Source organism: Ascaphus truei, chromosome 3, assembly GCF_040206685.1.
Source record: "Ascaphus truei isolate aAscTru1 chromosome 3, aAscTru1.hap1, whole genome shotgun sequence".
NCBI classification, from domain to species: Eukaryota; Metazoa; Chordata; class Amphibia; order Anura; family Ascaphidae; genus Ascaphus; species Ascaphus truei.
In genome coordinates, this window is record NC_134485.1 from 272,068,752 (window position 1) to 272,090,764 (window position 22,013).

At 42.8% G+C, this 22,013-nt stretch overlaps 1 protein-coding gene across 5 annotated transcripts in view; it reads right to left on the reverse strand.

The window, feature by feature from the left end:
* The window catches only part of FARP1 (FERM, ARH/RhoGEF and pleckstrin domain protein 1), a 232,135-nt gene that overhangs the window by 81,910 nt on the left and 128,212 nt on the right, over window positions 1-22,013 (reverse strand). The window lies entirely within an intron of this gene.

The following is a 22,013-nucleotide window of genomic DNA, read 5'->3' on the forward strand; positions in this document are numbered from 1 at the left end:
TCCTAAAAGGAAGGAAACCACTGGCAACTAAAATCGGCAAGTACCCCGGGGATTTGGGGGGTCCGACAAACAAAGAATAATGCGGCTGAAATCCTGGGGACAGCAAAAAATACACAGGGGTACTTGAGAGAGAATTCCCTTAGCAGTGCACCACTAGGTTAGTATAATGAATTGATTAAAATGTACAATTTTTATTAGTATGTCATTAAAATAGGTAAATAGGTATATATAAAAATAGAAATAATGCTCCAATACGTATTGATGATTGGATGTCCCAATAACTACTGGAAATGTGGTTAAACTAGGTATTGTAACAAATGTACCCGTTTTACCATAGAGTGTCTGTTAGATCTGGGGGGCGCGGGCGGTTGCAGAGGTCCTGCGCTCTTCGCCAAGGAATTTAAATTAGATGCCGGGGGACTGTGCAAGACCTCTGCAACCTCTACTTACCGAGGTTTAGCCGGCTGCAGGACACGCGACCATGGCAACGTGGCGGCAAATGAAGCCGCGGGGTCATGTGACGTCACGGTTACCATGGTAACCGTGCGAGATAAGGCGGGGGGCGCATCAAAGAACGAGAGCAGGTGGGAGGGGAGCACTCAAAAAGTTTGCGCGCCCCTGTAGATAGTAGCAGATTCGTATCAGATCCTGTGTCTAGTTGGATACATGCAGAGGGAGTGCGTGTGGCTATTTAGTAGAAACCACGGTGGCTCAATAGTGAAAGTATCTGTGTGGTAAACACTGACCTGAGCCTTAGTTCAAAAACACACAGAAAGTTCACCTTGCTTTGTTGTTTAGTGCAAACTTGCTCATTTAATGTGGGGCAAGGAAATGCTTACGTGGGAAGGTTTCACAGTATGCGGCAGTGCCAACACTTATTTCAGTTAGCTTTTCCCTGCCATTTGCTGTGCTTTTTAATGTTAGTGGTGTAGTTCTACCAAGGGAGCAATTACTACGCAGTTGCAAACCTGCTCCGATCTTAGAGGCAAGTGAAAATTTCCTCAATGTTGGATGGAAAGATAGTTGCCACTTAGTTGCGTTCATGCGCCAAGTGAGACATGGTTGTTTACCCCTTCTCTAGTCCTCACGTGTGGACGCTTGTCTGCTTATAGACTACAAACTCTTTGGTGAGTAAGCTTTTGCCTGCCATTTGCTGTGCTATTTTAAGCTGGTGGTGTAGATATACCAGACAAGCAATTAGTCCAGAGTTACAATACTGCTCCGGTCATACAAGTAAGTGAAAATTACCTTAAATGTTTGATGGAGAGTTTAACTGCCAATTAGTTGCGTTCGTGCGCTAAGTGAGACAGGGTTGTTTAACCCTTCTATAGTCCTCACGAACGGGCGCCCGTCTGCATGTAAACCACAAATAGGGAAAAGTGTATATTAATGGTCAGGAAGGTGAGTCTATATAGTGTAGCTCACCCTGTAGCATCTGCATGAGCCCTCGATCGGACTCGGTTGTTGGATCCCTACTGTAGATGTCACGGAAGGACATGGATCTGTATATCTTGGGAAGCAGGGGGTCCCAGGAGCTGAATGCAAAGCATTCCAGGTACAGAGACCCCCTGCTTCCTATACATGTTAAAACCTCTGGGTTCTTGGACTGTCAGTTCCCCTTTCATTAACCTGGTAATTGGAAATTAAATGACAACGTTATAAATAAATATGCAAGTCGGTGAGTTTTGTTTCACAGCCTAGTTACAGATGTAGCCAGACTTACTGTCCTCGGTGCTGCGGCCGCATGTGAGCACAGCCACGAAAACAGGAAGTGGCCCGGTAGGATTAACACTGCTGGGGTCCCGGCTTCTGAATGGGACCACCGAGGAGATAACCATATCAAGCCAGTCACCAGTCTAAGAGCTGCGCAGAGCTCCGTAGGGGGTGCCGGTAGCCGTTCCGTAATGAGCCAATAGGAAGCTGTGATGTCATAGGGTCATGGCTTCCTATTGGCCCACGTCACACTGGAGCTTTAAACTTGCAGGAGATACCGGCATTTACTGCGTAGGTGAGTATCTTAGGAAGCAGGGGGTTCCCAGAGATGAAATGAATGGAAGCCCCCTGCTTCAATTCTATGTTAAAAATAATAATAAAAAGCCCATGAATTGTTCCTGTAAGAGCCGCTCGGGGAGACACAGGCACTGCTTCTGTCGGGGACTTCTCTGCGTAGCTCTTTTAGGCTGGCTGGCCCGGCAGGATTAACGTTGCGGGGGTCCTGCTTTAATCCTCCCAGGTCACAATAATGTACCGTTTTTGGGGCCGCAGAGAATTCGCCGATTTCGGCCGTGGTCCTGGGGACAGTAGGTCTGGCTACATCAGTAAGTCGCTATTAATTGTGCAATCTTTGTTGAGTTCCATCTGGGATCATTGCTCCTATAAATGAAACTTTCCGATGCTGCAGCAATGCAGGTTGGTACTGTACTCTCTAACAGCTCAATCACGTTAGAGGCACAATAAATGCCCCAAAGGACTTCATTTTTGATGAGCAAACTGTATTGCGCAAGGTCATAAGAACTCAAGCTATACTCCGTTAATTTCACTAACAGTGTCCTGGCCAATCCTACATAAAGGTTGTCTCAGATCACATCTTTCGTCACCTCCGACATCACTCTTCCTATCCTGTTCTTGAACTTGTATACAAGCTTCAAATCTCTTATCAGTTTTACACTTCTATCCACTGCCACTACTAAATGCGGGCTTAAGCACCATGAAACCTTTCGTTGAAACCTACAGTATGCCCAATTGGTTTCAGCCCACAACAGTAAGGCCCCATACCAAATGTAAAGGGCAGGATGAGTAATTAATGTTTGCTTTCAACAGGGACGAGAAGAGAGTGAACGAGACAGCCAGCAACAAAGACAGAAAAGTAGCTGTACAAGAAAGTAAAAGAATTATTAAAACAAATTCAGGTATTGTCTTGCCCTATAGTTAACAAATATTCCGCAATCACCTTCTATATCATTCTCAAATACATACGTATCGTGCTGTGTTGAGAAAATGTTCTTCCTTTGTACTCTTTAGGTCTCTCTGTTTATCTGCCGTTTCTCTCATGCTGATTATATCATTGTGAAATCCTGTAATTTTCTACCTTTAGAGCAGTGGTGGGCAACTCCAGTTCTGAAGGGCCACCAACAGGTTAGGCTTTCTGGATATCCCTGCTTCAGCACAGGAGGCTCAATCGAAGACATGGATATCCAGAAAACCTGACCTGTTGGTGGCCCTTGAGGACTGGAGTTGCCCACCCCTGCCTTAGAACATTCAAAACAGTTGTCTTGCTTCAACATTTCTCCAGAGTGAAATAAAAAAAGATTAGCATTTTAAGCCAAGACATTGTACATTTTAATGTGGTATTTTACTATTCATTTGTGGGGGAACAAAGCAGCAATTTTCTTCTAAAAGAAATAAAAACTGTGAAAAAGTGCATTTTTACATTAGGACTTGGAAATTATAGGTCAAATGGTTTTAGGAGATGGGTGGTTCTCAACAGGGGCCTGAGACACTGGCAGATATTAATTACATATTTCTGCATATTATCGGTGGTGGCAGTGGATTGATGTGATTGCAATTGAGTAAGGGGTTAATATGAACTCATTGAAAGTACCGTGCAAAAAGAGAAAGGCGAGATGGCTAGAGTAGCCATGTGTATTAACCCTGGTTGCATATCTAACTCACATTCTCACCTGTGTGCTGTTTGTGACAGATGGTATACGAGGACGGATTTAGGGGAGATAATGTTCATTTGAGAGACCTCTGCGGAGGTGAAGAGTGGGACCGACCGCTCGCGAGCTGTATGTTAACCCTTATCCCGTGTGCAGGTCACGTGCTCACAGGAAGTCATGAAACCATGGGTAAAACACTTCATGGGGTGCACTGCCACCCACAATCTATACACCAGAATCCGTCTAAGGTACGCACATTTTATTGCCTCAGTAAAACACAATTTTTAAGCTGCAAACATTATAAACATGTTGAAACCTCCCACCTCTGGAACCTCCGCACTATCCCTCCTCCGATTGACCGATTAGGGGGAACGGACACCCCAGAAAGGCCTTACCTATACAAGGGCCTGCTGCACATAACTATTAGACCATTGAACTAAAACTTTTAACCATCGGGGCGGAAACTTCCCTCCTTCTAGGACAGGGGTGCGCAAACGTTTCCCCATGCGCACGTCTGCCTGCTCTCCTTGGCGCCTCCTCGCTCGACCCCGGCGTCAAAAGACATGCAGGGTCATGTGATGTAACGTGCCATGGTAACGTGACCCCGCGACGTCATTTGACGCTGGGTTACCATGATGCCGCGTCGCTGGAAGGTAAGTGTGTTATAGAGGCTTCGCGCGGTGCCCCGGCATTTAATTTACATGCCTGGAGGGAGAGCGGAAGACCTCTATAACTGCCGCGCCCCCCCAGAAAATCTAGTGCCCCCAGTGTGCGCACCCCTGTTCTAGGAAACCCTGTAGCTGCAAGGGCTGTGGCCAAAAATAGTCGTCTACGGATCCTCCCTCCTCCTACCACCCTGCTGTGGCTTTCCCAGAGAATTAACATGTATCCAGACACTGGGGGGAAGGAGATAATACTGTAGTCATCTGAAAGTGCAATGTTTTTTTGTTTTTTTTAACTAAATAAAGAATTGTGTATACAGAACAGTAATAAATAAACAAAGGTGGTAAATAGAGAATAAGTCCAGATCATGCATTATGGTCTTGCAAAGCTATTTAGCACCTTGTACTCTACTTCTAATTATCAGTTTGATCCAAAAGTGCATTATTACTTTTTTTTGTCTATTAATAAATGTTAGCAAAACAAAATCCCAAGCAATCAGCTTAAAAATTCTGTATTATTACATTGATGTTTCAGTTAAAAGAACGCCTCTACTTTAAAGCGTCACTTAGACAACATATATTGTACTTAGATTAACGTAAAAACAGTTCAGACACGTGTCCCCTGTGTGCCAGTATAAGATGTGTAAGGATTCATAACTAAACAAGGTACTAGCAGCAGCTCCAAATACTCAAAATAGGGCCATATGTAAGAATCTCCCCCAAAAATGTTTTACTTCAGAATTTCAGTTTTATGAACAACTGGTAGATGACATTGAGGTTAATGGATAGAATGAAGACAATATTGGGGAGGGGGGATCTTTTAACTTTTACTGTTTCATGACATTCAAAAGTCCTGGCTTGTTTAGGGGTAAAGGAGAAGGAGTGGTTCAGTGAGTAAAGACACTGACTGGCACTAACTGGGCTAGTCCCTGTGTCCCATGCACCAAAAACATAGATTGTAAATTCTCTAAGGGCCCGTGTCTGCAAAATGTCTCTGTAAAGCGCTACGTAAAACTAGCATATACAAGAACAAATAATTAATAATTATTAATCACATCTGTGACTTTTTGATAACTGAAAATAACTGCAATAGTGGAATCTGTCACATGCTGAGGAAGGGTCTGATTTTTTCACCCAAACGTTCTATTCTAATTTAGAGTAAGCAAAATAACTATGCATGAGTTGATCTAAAGGAGCTCAGGGTAAGGCCCCGGACATGTTACCTGCTTGCTGGCGGAAGCGCACTGAGGCGCGCTCCCGCTCAGCACTGAGCCCCTACAGCCGCAATTAGAGCGGCTTTAGTAGGGGCTCACCTGCGCTTCCGCGCGCTTGCGGAAGCACAGGTCTTGGGGGAATTTAAAATTCCCCCGTTTGCCGGCGAGACAGGCCGGTCATGTGAGCGGTTCGCCCAATGGGGGCGAACCAGCTCCGTGACGTCACTGGCCCGCCCCCGGCCAGTGATGCGCCCGCCCCCTGACGGTCTTTCCCCTTCTGCCCCGATCCATGTCTCCTGTGTGTGTGTGTGTGTATGTGTGTGTGAGTAGTCATGTGTGTGTGTGTGTGTGTGTGTGTGTGTGTGTGTGTGTGTGTGTATGCATGTGTGTGTGCCTTTGTGTATGCATGCGTGTGTGTGTCTGTGTGTGTGCCTATGTGTGTGTGTGTGTGTGTGTGTGTGTGTGTGTGTGCCTTTGTGTATGCATGTGTGTGTGTGTGTGCCTTTGTGTATGTGTGTGTGTGTGTGTGTGTGTGTGTGTGTGTGTGTGTGTGCATGTGCCTTTGTGTATGCATGTGTGTGTGCCTTTGTGTATGCATGTGTGTGTGTGTGTTGCCTGTGTGTATGTGTATGTATGTGTGTGTATGCATGTGTGTGCCTTTGTGTGTGTGTGTGTATGCGTGTGTGCGTGCGCGTGTGTGTGTGCGTGAATATATTTATCAAAGTTGCACAATGTTAATAAATAATTTATTCTCACAACATGTCTTTTTTTTTAATTTTTAAAATATTATATAATATACACACACACACACACACACACACACACACACACACACACACACACACGTTCCCCAGTGACACACACACACACACACACACTGACAGCTACCAAGTGACACACACACACACACACACACACACACAGTGATACCCGCCTCCCAAGCGCTTGCTGTCGCCTCTGTAAGGACAGCAAAAAGCTCCTGGTAGAGCAAGCGGCAGCAAGCGAGAGCGAGCAAGCGCCAAACATGGCCAAGGCCTAAGACTGCCCTGTGTCTGCATTAAGGAAAACAATGTACTTTATAATATACTTTTGTTGTTTGCCTCTCAACTCTTAAGAGTCTGAGGCCGTGTCCATAGTGCAGGATACGGCGCGAGATACCACTAGGACGCCAATGTATATGCGCAAAGTGCGCGCGCTAGCACGTGCACATGCGCTACAAGTTTGTATTTAAAGCGCGACACCGGGACGCCCGAGAGCGCGGAAGCTAGCGTGTTCCACTGTGGACGCGGCCTTAAGAGTCATTGACATTGATATTGCATGGACAGGAGGTTTGAATGGTCTCCTTATGTTACGGCCGCGTGAATCATACTCCTTTTCCTACTTCCATCTTCTGGTTGTCCACAACCCATTTACCTTTGGCATTTTGGTGTACAGCATTGCCTTATATTTTTTAGTAGGGGGATGTATAACACTGTAGGCCATTAAGAAATAGGGCAAATAATAATATTGTCACTTTCACAAAGATGCTGCTGGAAGGTTGTGCAGTTGCACAGTGATCTATAGAGTGCGGTTACCCATTTAATTATTTATTTGTTACTTTGTTCACCACTGTAATCTACAGTACTTTTGCTCTCTAATAGTTCAACTAAGTTCCAGCTAGGCTATGGAATTTGCAACTGCCTCCATTTAACATGCTGCACTGTAACAGCAACAAACCGTGGGAGAAACTACAAGATATATGTTGTGTTTTACATGCATTTCCTATGCGTAAAGACAGCTATCCTTTTCCTGGAACCGGCCTTCCTAGCACATTAATGAATGCATCTAACCTACAGTCTGAGAAGCATTAAAACCTCACACTACGCGTCTTGTTTCTGCAGTAGAGCAGAAAATTACACTCAAAAATGCTTTATTAACTAGACCTCATATTAAATTTCACAGCCTACAGACTGTAATGCAGGGCATAATGGCACTATTCAGTCTGCTTATATTGCAATTCTCATGCAATTTGTAGGTAAGGGAGGAAAACATTTCCCCTGGGGTTTAAAGTGTGAACTTAGCTGGTGAGGTTCTGTAGTGTTTGTATAAGTTTCTGTTAGCGCCGATAGTCACATTTACAAATCTTCAACAAACAGCAACTACTTTGTGAATGCAACAAAACATCCATGCAAAAGAAAACTGGTCTGACTGGTTTAGAGGATTTTGATGGTTCACTGAGCCTGCTCTCATGAACACTTGACTCTGACCTATGCCTCCCAGAGCAGTCACACCAATCTCCACGTCCTAAAACAGCCCTCGATAAGGGAAGTAGCTCATGAAAATACGTGGTAGGCAACGTGGCAAGAATGATATTTGGCCTGATATCAATTTACAGCTGGCAGTCAGTGTTACTACGCTTTCACTATGCCATTCATCCACACGGGAACACTCAAACGTACACGACTATTACAGAACAACATCTCTACATTCTTCCAGTAAACAAATACAATAATGAAACCGCTCATGAAAAGCCGGATGTCATTTTAAATGACTGATAAAAGCATGAATGATTGAATGAATCACCACAAGTTAATAATAGCAATTATAAAGCAATGATCATGCTTGTGGCATTGTTCCGGCACATACGGCGCAGAAATGTATGCAAGGATTTAGGTTCAATCCACATTGCTCGATTTTATGTTTTAGCATTATACCTATATACTGTAGAAATTGGTCTAACCTTCCTGGTCATTACAAGGGGAACACAGATCTGGAGTAGTGGATTTTTTTCCCCCATCATCCTCTAAGCAACATTATTAATGAGACAATCAGTAGAGACCAAAATGCACTGCAGTGACATTGCTATTAATGACGTTAAACACTCCTGAAAAGTTTGGTTTCTCAAAGAACCACCTCTTCCCTGGTGGCCCGCCAGACTCTTTTGTCCAACCTGCATGGGGGGAGAAGAGGGGCACCGTAGCTGGAAATAAAGGAAGAGCTGGCTCAGTGAGGGAGGGGTCTTGACTGCAGCAGGAATTATCGCGACACTTGCAAGGCCAATAGTAGTGCCCGGCTACCCTTCTCATGTGATCCTGCTGCTGTGAACTGGAGAACGACGAGGAGAGGGCAGGAAACGTGAGTGGGGGGAAGCGTGAGGAAGAGCGAGAGTGGGGAGGGATAGTGAAGGGGAGAATGGAAGGTGGAAAGCGTGAGTGAGGGGAGGAGATTGAGGGGAACAGAGTGAGGGGAGGAGTGTGACCGGGGGAGAGGAAGAGAGAGCGAGGGGGAGAGGAAGAGAGAGAGCGAGGGGAGGAGGAAGAGAGAGCGAGAGGGGAGGAAGCAAGAGCGAGGGGGGATGAAGCGTGAACCAGGGGGGAAGCATGAGTGAGGGAGAGTAAGAGATTGAGGGGGACAGTAGGAGATTGAAAGGACAGTAAGAGATTGAGATGGGAAGGATTAGAGATTGAGGGGAGATGGCAAGAGATTGAGGAGAGATAGTAGGAGAGGGAAGGGGAGAGTAAGAGAGAGCAAGGAGGGAAGAGAGAGAGAGAAAGGGGAGGAGAGGGGGGGACATGTAGAAGATTCCCCTAAATATGTTGGCAGGAGTCATATGGAGGATGTCTTTTGAACATAAAAGATGATCATTGTTCGGACACAACATTTGTGACTTATGGTGGAAAACCTACCAGCAGAATCTTATGACTTCCCTAAACTACACTACAATACGCTGCCATATACAAAAGGCCATTTAGAGGTTTGGCAGTTACTAAACTCTGTAGGAGAAATCATTCTTCCAGATGAAAACAGATTGTTAGCTTTAGATCTATTTATCGGAGCATGCAGACGAGTGTTCAGGATAAAACTGGCAGTTTGCGCGTGTTCATAAGATGCTTGCACGAAACCCTACTAATATTACAGAAGAGTTTATAAAACCCTGAATCAGCATGAAGGTCATTTATAATATGACGTACCATATATTATGTTTTAGTAATGGTATTGGACGGCTCCCCGTCAGGACCGACGTACCGGGACTGCTTCCTTCTAAGCAGCTCTTTAGTACGCGGCTGTGCGGATGTTAAGGATTGCGAAAGTTATCCTTAACAGCGGACTACAACACATTACCTCCATGGCCTATAAAAAGCGCCTTTCCCAGGACTCCTTGCTTCTCAGTAGCATTGTTGTTGGAGGTTGTGTTGCTCTCTTGCGGCATTACCTTCTGTTTCATATCCTTTGACTTCCTGGTTCCTGATCCCGGGTTGCCTCTGAGTTCCCTCCCCTTTCCTCCCCCCTCCCTCCTTTTCCCACTCTCCCCACCTGCCCCCTTCTCCTTCCTTCCTTATCCATATTTTCTTCGGCTTCTCTTTCTCATCCCTTTTCATCGTTGTTATAAACTATAGTCTAGTCCAGCGGTGCGCAATCTTTCCCTGCTGCACCCCCCTGCCTGCTTCCGCCCACCCTCCCTTACCTTGTCTCCGGCGTCAAATTACGCCGCAGGGTCATCTGACGTCACGTTGCCATGCCAATGGGACGTCACATGATTCCGCGGCGTCATTTGGCACCGCGTCACCGAAGAGAAAGTAAGTGAAGTTGCAGAGACCTCACTCGATCCTCCGGCATTAATTTAAATATTCTTGGGGGCAGAGCGCGGGACCTCTGCAACCGCCCGCGCCCCCCTGAACAATCTTGCGCCCTCCCAGGGGGGCGCACCCCCCGTTTTCTGCACCGCTGGTCTAGTCTATAGAGGATACATATCAATTTAATAGAGATATTAGATATCCTTGATAGTCATTTATTAATTATCTTTGACTTCAAATACATTATATATGACAGAAATTAATAACACTCGTGGGAACAATCGTTGTGATATATGCATTGTGGTCTTAAATATTGTATAATTGATGAAACTGATCATTTGGAACACAATATCCATATTGACACAATCATTATGACCTAGGGACTTTGGATAAATGTCGTGACCCTTTTAATGAATGCAACATTGGGTCATTTAGTGCCCACCATTTTTCACCTTTTAGTTTGCAATGTCCCTATACAGAGACCGTCAGAGTCTCAGATTATTAGATAATGAAACATTGTATTTGTGCGTCAGTTATATTGGACACTGTTGTTCACTAAATCAAGTTGTTTGGATACAATAAATTGGATATTCATGACATCTATCAAACAGATCTTGAATATTGCTTTTGGTTATTTGTAATATGAAAAACTAAGCATACTCAACTGGTACAAAGATTATTCCAAGTTGATACATTTGGATCTGTTTCTATTATATCATTGTATATAGTAGTTATGATCTTGCAATCCTAAATTGACTTTATCCTCTAAACTCAAGAGTATATTATGTCCAATGGTGTTGCACCCACAGAACTTTGATTAGTGGAATCTGTTCATTTAATTTATCTCCAGGTGGCGTTTTTTTACCTTGTTAAATGTCTGTTTCAGTCCTCACTCCCTCCTCCTTGAAGCGCCCCTGCGGCGTGAAACGCGCTGAGGGAGATTTTGGACTTGGCTGTCTTATTTTTGCACCAATAAAGCCTACATTTTGTGACCGGTGGGGCACTCCGCTTTATCATTGCCTTGCTGCCGCTCCGGAAGCCGTCTTCTCTCTATCTTCAGCCTATGCATCTGATCCTGGAGGTGCGCTACCGAGCGAGTGTGGGAGTTTTTTCTTTACACTGCCGTGAACGCTGCAGACACGCAGCTGCCAGGACACATGGGACCGGCTTTAGGCCGAGTTCAGGGTGCCAGAGACAGGAGTTGGAGGGCGCGCGTTCGCGTGTGCGCTCGGCAGTCTGCTGGGCGATGTGTGCACATCATCCCCAGCAAATCTTTTCAAGCTTTCAGGAGGCGGGGCGACAGACAGCAGCTTAGGGATCAGCGTTGCTGTGTTGAAATCATTTTCAAGAATGATTTCATTGGCTGCCGAGGTACCAGTGACGCTGCTGCAGCTTCAAAAAACAACTTGGGTTGTTTATGAAACTGTAGCAAGCGTCAACTCCGTACTTCGGCGACAGCGCAGCTGCTACCCTGACAACTGCTATTCCGTTTAAACACTTTGTATCGAACGTCCGCCCGCACGTAAGCACGCCCTCACTCTGAAGCCGGCACCCAGAACGAGGCCTTACAGTGTTACCACGTTTGCCAGATACAGTATCACCAGATTGGAGTGTTGTATCGGATACACGTGTATATCCTGTCAGGTGCGTCAGAATGAATGAAAACAACCGCTGCATGGAAGGTAAAATCTATGAAACATGAATGGCAACTGGCCCAGCTCTGGGCACTATAGGTTGCATAACTCACGGTTTGGAGGTTGAACGTCTTGTTGCAGTGCTCAGTGGCAGTGATGTGCTGCTACACCGCCAACCCTGTAGTGACTGAAAGGTCACATGGGGCGGTCAAGTGACCGGCGGTGGTGTCCTACAGTGAGAACGAAGTAGGGGGATGCTCGGTGTAGTGCCTCAGATCGGCGGCTTGTCTGAATCAGGCACCGCTACTCCCGGCGTGATGATGACGTCACGCATGGCTGTCACCTGACCGGCGATGATCTCCTCCGTGTGCAGAGGTGGTCCGGCGTGCAGAGGTGGTCCGGCGTGCATAGGCAATAAACATAAGAGTAAACTCCTCCAACAGCAGTCAGAGCAATAGCGAAGCACAGCCGTGAATAAACAGGGTATGGACTTGGGTGGTGACTAGAAAAAAATTATTAGAACAGACATGTGTAGCTGATGGATCCTTTGACGCGTTTCAGCCCTCAGGCCTTTGTCAAAAGGCCTGAGGGCTGAAACGCGTCAAAGGATCCATCAGCTACACATGTCTGTTCTAAAAAAAAAATTCTAGTCACCACCCAAGTCCATACCTTGTTTATTCACGACTGTGCTTCGCTATTGCTCTGACTGCTGTTGGAGGAGTTTACTCACCAGATTGGAGTGGATAGCCATAGAGGTAAAATAACTTTACTTACCTCGGAGACCACATCCTTCAGCTGGGCATACTCCGCACCTTTAACTCCCTCATCTATGGCAACACCATACACACACAGATAGGACTCTGTGTCAGCACTATCTCAGCGTGCAAGACAGCAGCACACTCACTCTACTCTGATTTCCCTCTGCTTGCTGTTGCCCTGACAGTGGTCTGTCTAACGATTCCCCTATTTGCTGCCTGCCCTGACCCCGGTTTCTCAAACGTTTCTCCTACCTGCTGCCCACATGGACCCTGGTTTGCTTGACTATCTTTTGCCTTCTTCTCCCGAGAACACTGAGCTGCTTGTTACACCACTGATCCGGCCTCCTGACGCCAGCTATCCATGATCACCAGGTGTAAAATGTCCTTTGTCTTTTCTATAGTTGAGAACAGCGTAACAGAACTCTGCATTCCGGTTTTAGCACACACAAACGTTTATTCTGAAGCTCAATACTCTCATACAAGAATAGTCAAATAAATTATATCTTCAAAGATGGTTGTATAATTCTTCCTTTGCTGGTGTTAACTCTCTGTCAGATCTTGGTGGTATATCTACTTTCCCGTTGTTAACCCTGTCTCCTTCAAGATATAATCCTGCTCTTCCAACTAGCTAAATCTATCAGTATTTATCCAGAGAATATCCCTTAGTCAGCTCTTCCTTCTAATACTATGACCGAATAAGGTATCTACATGTGTCCTACAGCTTAAAACTGATGTCATATCCAACAAGGAACTGTTCCTACTCCATACAAGGCAAAATACATTTATATTACAGACATTATTACCTCAGCATATAATCAGTTGTCAATGGCCACTCAATGTTACTTGCGGGGCCCACCTTGCTCAGACAACCCAACACAGCTGCAAACCCATTATAACTTTTAGCCCTATCCCAATGTAACAATTTACAGAGAAGATTATTTTACTATTAGAATAATGCAAGTATGCAACAGTCTGTATTATGGACAAATCGTTGTAAATCAGAATAATGTGTGTGTGGCGTCTTGTTTCTATACACCGGATTCAAACCTAATTACAATATAATAATGTACTGGTGATTCTACACTAGCGGTGAGCAAACTGGGGGGCGGGAAAATTGGTAGGGGGGGTGGGGGCGGTAGAATTGGTAGGGGGGGGGGGGGGCGGTAGAATTGGTAGGGGGGGGGGGGGGGGCGGCAAGCGGTTACAGAGGCTCCGCGCTCTTCCCCACAGCATTTAAATGAAATGCTGGGGGATGCGTGAGGTCTCTGTAACTCACTTACCTGCTGTATCTTCGGCGACGCGTCGCCATGGCAACACGCTTCAAATGACGCTGCAGGGTCATGTGACACCACGCGTCGCCATGGCAACGTGCGGCAAATGACGTGGTGGGTCACGTGACATCACATGTCCCGTGATGTCATTTGACGCTGAGCCATCGGGAGAGAAGGGGTGCAAACGCTGCGGCTCTCAGGAAGGGGGCTGAAGCTCAAAAAGTTTGCGCACTGCTGTTCTACACTACTGATGCTCCCCTGCAGACCTGATACTCCCTTTACCAATTCATGGGACAAACTTAAAAGTAAGGTCGGATAGCCAGACGTACAGTGGCTTTGCTTGTATGGCTGGTGTGGCACAGATACAAAAGTTGCACAACAGCTTTACTTGCAAACATATGGTTGGTTCAATCATCCATCTTCTTACGTTTCAGTCCAAGTTGGGACCTTTATCTTGATAAAGGTCCACTTTGGGACCAAAATGTTGGACAATGGATTTGAATACCCAACCTTCTTTTTGCAAGTAAACCTGTTGTGCAACTTTGTATCTGTGCCACGCCAACCATACCTGTTTTTGTGGTATATTATCCTTTTGCCATCTTACCAGCAGTGGCGAGTTCTCTGCCCCCACTGTTTCGTTATTTAGCATTTTGTTTTATTATTCTGTAAGTGTGCAGGTGAATCTTTCTTTTTGATGTAGTACAGAGCCATTGGCAAAGCACTGGATCTGTTCTCACAGTTCACCAGTACGGAGAGTAGGGTGGAACGCTAGCTATGTCATTCAGAAATCAATGGCAAAACATTACAAGTAGAAAAAAAAAAACAACGTAAAAGACCAATGTTTTCCAAGTTTGTTTAAAGGATAAACATATGGCTTTCCATGATGGTTTTGTCAAGAGAAAATGAGCCACAGGCAAACTACTTCATGGCTTTGGTTTTTTTTTTTGCATTTGCAATTACAGAGTACTCCAACTTAACAGCAAAACATGCAGCTTGCCCCTTTGAAATTAAATAGCCTTTGCACTTAAATTGGATTCTTCATTATATACATTTCAGTTTCCATTTCAGCCTGCAGGGATATTGCAAAGTCTGAGGTTAAAAAAAAAAAAAAAAATTGAGCAGAAAAGCATCTAAAATATGTTTGGAACCATGGAGGTTACTAGTTCTGGGGAAATCAAATGGCTGCATCATAAAACCAGCTTTGTTTTCTCTGCTGTTTGCCTGTGGCTGTTCCCTCAGTACCTAACAAAGGCACAGCCGTTTTTTCAGAAGCCGGAATGCTTTACACACAGACAAATGTGGAGCATAATGCATCATTTTAGTCTTTCTACAACACTACCATTTTTTTTTTTAAATGACTCAATATTCTTGAATTGTTACGCTCCATATACCCAACGTTGCAGTTAATGGATACAAATGCTGAACGGATCATCCCGTAAACACATGAAATATTAACAGGCTTCCTTTCCACTGCTGTCATTTATCATACCACCTGTGATGATGCACGCCCTACAAATTATATTCACAGCAAGTGTGTTATGGGATCTTGGCGTGTATCTGATCATTGCTAAAAATGTATTGAAAGAAAACAAGAATGATACAAAAAGTTAAACTTACAAAACCTTAGCAAAAAGTTTAGAAAAAAAGAAAACCATGTTTTCAATAAAATACAGAAAACGGTAGAAATGATTACAAATACAACCGATATTAAAGCAGCAATCTCTCCCAACTCTTAAACTCCTTTTTTCTTTACAGAATTGGAATCAGGGGTTCTACAGAAACGACACCGTTTTTTCTTCATCTCCGGGGACTCCCTAATTTCCAAGATAAAAATGTAGGAACCGAGTTTAAATCTCCCTCCTAGATTGTCAAACCAATCATTTTACGAAACGTTAACGAATGGACATGTGGTCTGGGTCGCAGTGGGACCTGGGAAGGGAATAACAAATAATTACCTTAAAGCGTGTGTTGTTGCTCTAACCTTTGGTATATTTTGGTGAACGTGGCCATATGGCAGTAATGTCCGTGGATGGCATATGGTTTAAGGTTATGTTTAATATGTTATATGTTAACGTGTTAAATTGCTGGCAAGGATTGGAAAATGTTAATAAAGGCTGTGGTTGGTTTTTCTCCAAATTGTCGTCAGTGTATCATTTAGTGGTGGATAGGACGGCCTCTTCGGGAAGGTTATGAAGGAATCTGATGGTCAAGACCACCCATAGCAGACTCCCATGATAAATTAACTGTTTAGAAGCAATACATTGTGACACCAGGCGAAGGGGCAGTGCCATCTAACCCACAGAAAGACATTTGTCAAAATACTGGCAAACAGTCGAAAAAAATAATTTTTAGTAACATTTTATAGTAAAATGCATGGGATCTCTTTCTCTTCCATTGACTTTTATTGGGATACCAGATCTTATTTATAGGGACGAAAATGAAGATTTTTTTTCAGTTGATTATGAAGCAGCAGGTAAACAAGGAGATAGAGCTTTTATAAATATAAAAATATAATGGACTTTCCTCAGCAAATTTAATCGGGAGGCCCACAGAAAGTGTGTGTTACATGAAGCAATTCAACCATTCATTAAAAAGATAACACACACACACACACTCTTAGAACTTGAACAATTTTTAAATGTCTCATAGAAAACAATGAGAGTAAATAAAAAGCATATTTTCTTACTACCAAAATATATACGGAGACGTGAATTTGAGGACCAAGATTAAATGAAGGAATAATCAATGCACACATCACAAATGAACAATTCTGATGGATTCTGCTTTAGACAATTGCCCCCCCCCCCCCCCACAAAAATCCTGCCCCCTCCCCCCAGTTTGGGCACCGCTGTTCTAGGGGATGATCAATAACAAGCCACTTGAAGAACAGAGTTTTGGTTTCAGTCTGTTCACAATACATCCCTGACCTAATTTAAACCAGACACCCCTTATGTGACCATTGGAGGGACAGTGAGAATATTAACATATTGAAGGGTGAAAATAATTTGACATGCTGCAGAGATTCAATTCATGATACTGTAGTCATGAATGCATACAGAGCACAACTACACATTCATTATGTGGGACAAACCACTTGCCAGACTTGCCCCAGAGCCAGTCAAATAGCTGAGAACAGCCACGGGTCTTCATTTTGTCTTCTCTGAAGTGCGACAAGTAAAAAAAATAAACATTACACTGGGTGCTTTTAATAAGTTTTGGTTTTTGTTTTGATGCTTGTGTGGAAGTAGGTTGCCAAGAGGACACCCGCTGACATAATTGAGGAAACACATGAAATAAACAAATGAAATATATAATTAACATTAAGCGGCAGGGAGTGCCTATAGAGATAATAGAAGTTAGCTTGTTTGTTTAATTTACAAATGCAATATATATATTTTTTAAATAAGCAGGGTATGTTTGTGTATACAGTTCTAATCAGTTCACATTCAGTCAAACTTCTCTCTTTATGAAGTCTCAAAAACATATACATGAATACTGTATGTAAAATCATTGGCATACCACTTGTACTGCTCTCCGTGCAGCACCTCCACCTATGAGGGATCCCAGCGTGGGCAGGATGACACCTCATAGGACTCAATACCCTCCGTAATAACAATATACACCACATATATATATATATATGTAGAGGTATCGAGACCGTGTTAGCCGAGCATCAATAATCAAAACATAAATAGATGATACCGTTCTGTGGCTAAATGCTTTTATTTGTGCGAGCTTTCGAGATACACTGATCTCTTCTTCCGGCAATGTTACCATATATATATATATATATTTACAGTGTTCGACAAACCTATACATTTGCCCCGGGCGAGTGGATTTAACATCGTGGCGAGCTCCTATTGGCCCAAGCAGCACACATGTGGTACTAGGTGGTGAGTAAATGTTTTTGTTCGGCGAGTAGATTTTTTGGTGATTTGTCGACCACTGTGTGTGTGTGTGTGTGTGTGTGTGTGTTTATATATATATATATATATATATATAAGACACACAGATGAAAAGAACAAAGACAATCCCCTTAGTAGCACTCTAAATTACACCTAAACTAATCTATAAGATAAAGATGGTTAAAAAGAAACAGATGCTCCGCCAATTCAGAAAAAATGAACAAGATTTTATTGATTAAACAACAAGACACACTAACTTAAAAACATAAAAATACTAAAGACAGCCTATGAAAATATATATGTATCAAAAATATAGTGTCTATGTGTTCAGACTATGTCAGAGAATAATATTGTTAGTTTAGTATTATTGGTATAATTACAATGATGACTAGTAGTAACTGGATAAAACTAGATCTTTAAAGTTGTATTAATATACTTTAAACTACTTCATGCAAAATGATGCTGTTTGCATTTCCAGAGATGCAAAAGAAAAACGGTGCTGCTGATTTTTATGTCTGTAGTTGCACCACGGTCTTTTTTGGGGAGAGATGTTTGTTACAAAACCATAGCTATCTATATACTTGCAAGCTGTCACTTTTTGTGCTGTGAAGTTGTTATTTTCATACACACCAGTGCAAATATATGGGCTTAATTTGAAGCTCTGCCTGAAATGATTACAATATTGCTTGCACTGGTGTGCGTGACGCAGCTCAGTTGAGCAGGTAGCTTTAATTGGACAGGAAAATAAGAACAAAGCTGGAACTAATTACTTTACCATCTATAAAACACTGCACGCCTTCACTTTAAATTTTACCACCCCGGGAAGAAGCCCACCGACGGGTGAAACATGTTGAGTGTTTACTTTACTACAGCCTTTATGTAATCTTCTATTCTGAGGGACTTATGATGGATCTGATGCAGCATTTTGGACTTTATTTTTTGTTCCTGTTATAAGCAGACTTTGGAAACACATCCTGTACAATCAATATGGACACAAACTCTACACAATCTAGCTGCAGCTGAGTATTACCCTCCTTACTGTTTGGGCATTACCTGTCCTTGCAGTGCTGCGCTTTGTGGTGTTTTCAATATGTATGACTCTGTTTGCTAATATGTCTTTATTAGTCATATTTTTCTTTATTTGCTGCATCAGTTCTCATTGATTTCATTTTGGGGAAATGCTGTTCAGGGTATAACTATTATTATTGTTATATTATTTTTCCTTGGTTGCTTTATCTCTTTTTTTCCCCCTCTGTTTTTGGTATACATACTAATTTTTCCTGGCTATATACTGGGTCATTGACTATATACTTTTTCCAACGCAATGATTTATTATTCTTTCATGCATATGTCAGTGGGAATATATTTTGTATTGCCTATTATGTTAGACTAAACTATTTTGTTGTCATTATTTAAACTTTATTTAGACACATTTTAGTTTTTTTCTTTTTGTAATACTGATAGTGTTTGATTAGTAGTCCCCTCTTTATATTTTTGATACATATATATTTTCATAGGCTGTCTTTAGTATTTTTATGTTTTTAAGTTAGTGTGTCTTGTTGTTTAATCAATAAAATCTTGTTCATTTTTTCTGAATTGGCGGAGCATCTGTTTCTTTTTAACCATCTTTATCTTATAGATTAGTTTAGGTGTAATTTAGAGTGCTACTAAGGGGATTGTCTTTGTTCTTTTCATCTGTGTGTCTTATATAGTTTTCACTATCCCCTAGTACCATCAGGTCCTATTTAATTTATATACTGACTTTAATTGGGATATATATTTTATTTTACCCTTATAGTTAGTTTTATTAAAGGGCTTGAGTTAACCTTATATATTATGTGTTGAGCAACTTCTCCTTTTGTGTGAGATATATATATATATATATATATATATATATATATATATATATACAGGGTATATATATATATACACAGGGTATATATATATATACACAGGGTATATATATATATATATATATATATATATATATATATATATATATATATATATATATATACAAGGTATAAAGGTATATATATATATATATATATATATGTATATGTATATATATATATATATATATATATATATATATATATATGTATATATATATATATATATATATATATATATATATATATATATATATACACATATATGTATATATATATATATATATATATATATATATATATATACACACACACACACACACAGGGTATATATATATATATATATACAACGGATCTTTAGTATACACAACACAGTAGAATAGCATACACACCCTGGGGTATCTAGCCCCAAATAACACTGAGGTGCTTGTGCACCTGTATACCGGTGTCCAACACACTACCTCCCACAAAGATGTGTGTCCCAGTACAGCGCTACCCTCCCTTGGCCAGATGGTGCACGTAGGGTACCTTCCTGGGTTCTCCAGTACCCAGGTGCTGCTTGCTGATGTGTGTTGAAGCAGGTCTCACGCAGCGGGGCCTCCGACAGCAATGTCCCCTCTCGTTTATGGTCACGGTCCTCCACGTGGTGTGAGCTCCAGCCGGAGTGTCTCACACAAATGTCCCTACAGCTGTACGCTGGTCTCAGGCCGCAGTTCGCCGCGTGGACGTCTGTCCACGGTACAGCATTGCAGTGCAGTGCAGTGCAGTGACTGATATAAGGTGAAGAGTCCCTATCTGGGGATTTCTCTACAACACTTAACTGGTAACTTAGGGCCAAGCTGAGGGCCTAAGGGGCAAAGTCTGGCCTAATCTAGGAAGCTACTGCTCCCTAGACACAACCTTCCAGCTTGCCACCTCCGTCAGCTCTGGTTCTCAGGCTCTCTGCCCACGGAGGATATCCTGCTCCTTCAGGCTGCTTCTGCCCATTGGCTTGATCAGCCCATGTGATCCCTCCCCCCGAGAATTCTGGGACTCAGTCCCGCTTCAGTCTATGCAGAGCCAAATCCAAGATGGCCGCCCCTGCCAACTCCCCAATCGCGTGGAACTCTGCCTATCAGCCACCCCTCCCCGGAGGTAAGGAGGGGGACTCTGCTACATACTGTATGTAAAATCACTGGCATACCACTTGTACTGTATGTAAAATCATTTTATAATTATTACTTTTTTGTATATATCGTCTAGTAGAAAATGTAAGACATTTTACATTGGTACATTATTCCTCTGGTATCACTGGACAGGTGGTCAACAGATTGGGGGGGGTCAGAAGGTAGTCAGAATAATGACTAATCACTTTTATATAGATACAAATATAATTCCTGAAAATTAAGAAATGAATGTAGGCAAAGTACATATTGCACCTTTCTTATAATGCAAATATTGTCGGGTGCTAAATGCAAATGCCACCACTAGAGGAATCACATTGCTTCAGGGAAACCAAAATCCTTTGTTTGATCATAGCAAAAATATAGCTATTTCACGTATCACATAATGCTTTCGTGAGATATTTGGCGATATTCTTGCTGTCTTAGAATTGCCAATTTAGCTCAATTTTGGTAAAGAGTAAAGATGTGTACATTTTGCTGGAATTCGCAAACCTGACAAGATTTGGCCTTTTTATAAACAAACAATTTATCGGAAAATGTGAAAACTTTATAAAATAAATATTTGCCATGCGTACATTAAAAAAAAAAGAGTCAACGTACAGGTCACGATACCCTTTATATACTGCCGTTTGAAAAATTCTGAAAGATGCAATATTAGCAAAATGTTAAGCAATGTGTTTGTCCGTGAAAATGTTGTGAAATAAGAGAAAAGTGCAAAAAAAAAAAAAAAAAAAAAAAAAAAAAAAAAAATTTGCGGATCACATTTCAAGACATGCCCACATCTCCAGCAGAGAGTGAACAAACGCCCGCAAGCAACTCTCAGAGCCTGAATGTTTTCCAGAAGGGTTCCTGTGCAGAGAGCCCGCTGATTGGAGGGAGCGGATGAGAAATAGCCTCCAGCAAGTCAGCCACTAAACTAATGTGCGGATTATTGTCCCTGCGCCCAAGCGATTTGTGACCTTGGTTGCAGGAGATCGTGGACGTGTTGCGGGGGCGTGGCGTACGCGTCACGAAGCTGGTTCGCCCTCATTGGCTGAATCAGCTCACGTGCGCTGACGTCACGTGGTAGCCGCCTGAAAACACAAAATTTGTAGTATTTTCAAAACGCGGCCGCGTCAACGCGCCTGTCCGCCTGTAGGCGCGCAGGCACAGGGGTAGGTCCCATAAGATAATAAATCAGTGTGCTTGCCGGGTGCGTGCACGCCGTGATGCCGGGACCATAATCTGGGCCTAACAGTTCATTTGAACCAGCAGCAAAGTCCAGTGTAGAATGGTGCTCAGACTCCCTATGTGCTCAGTAGA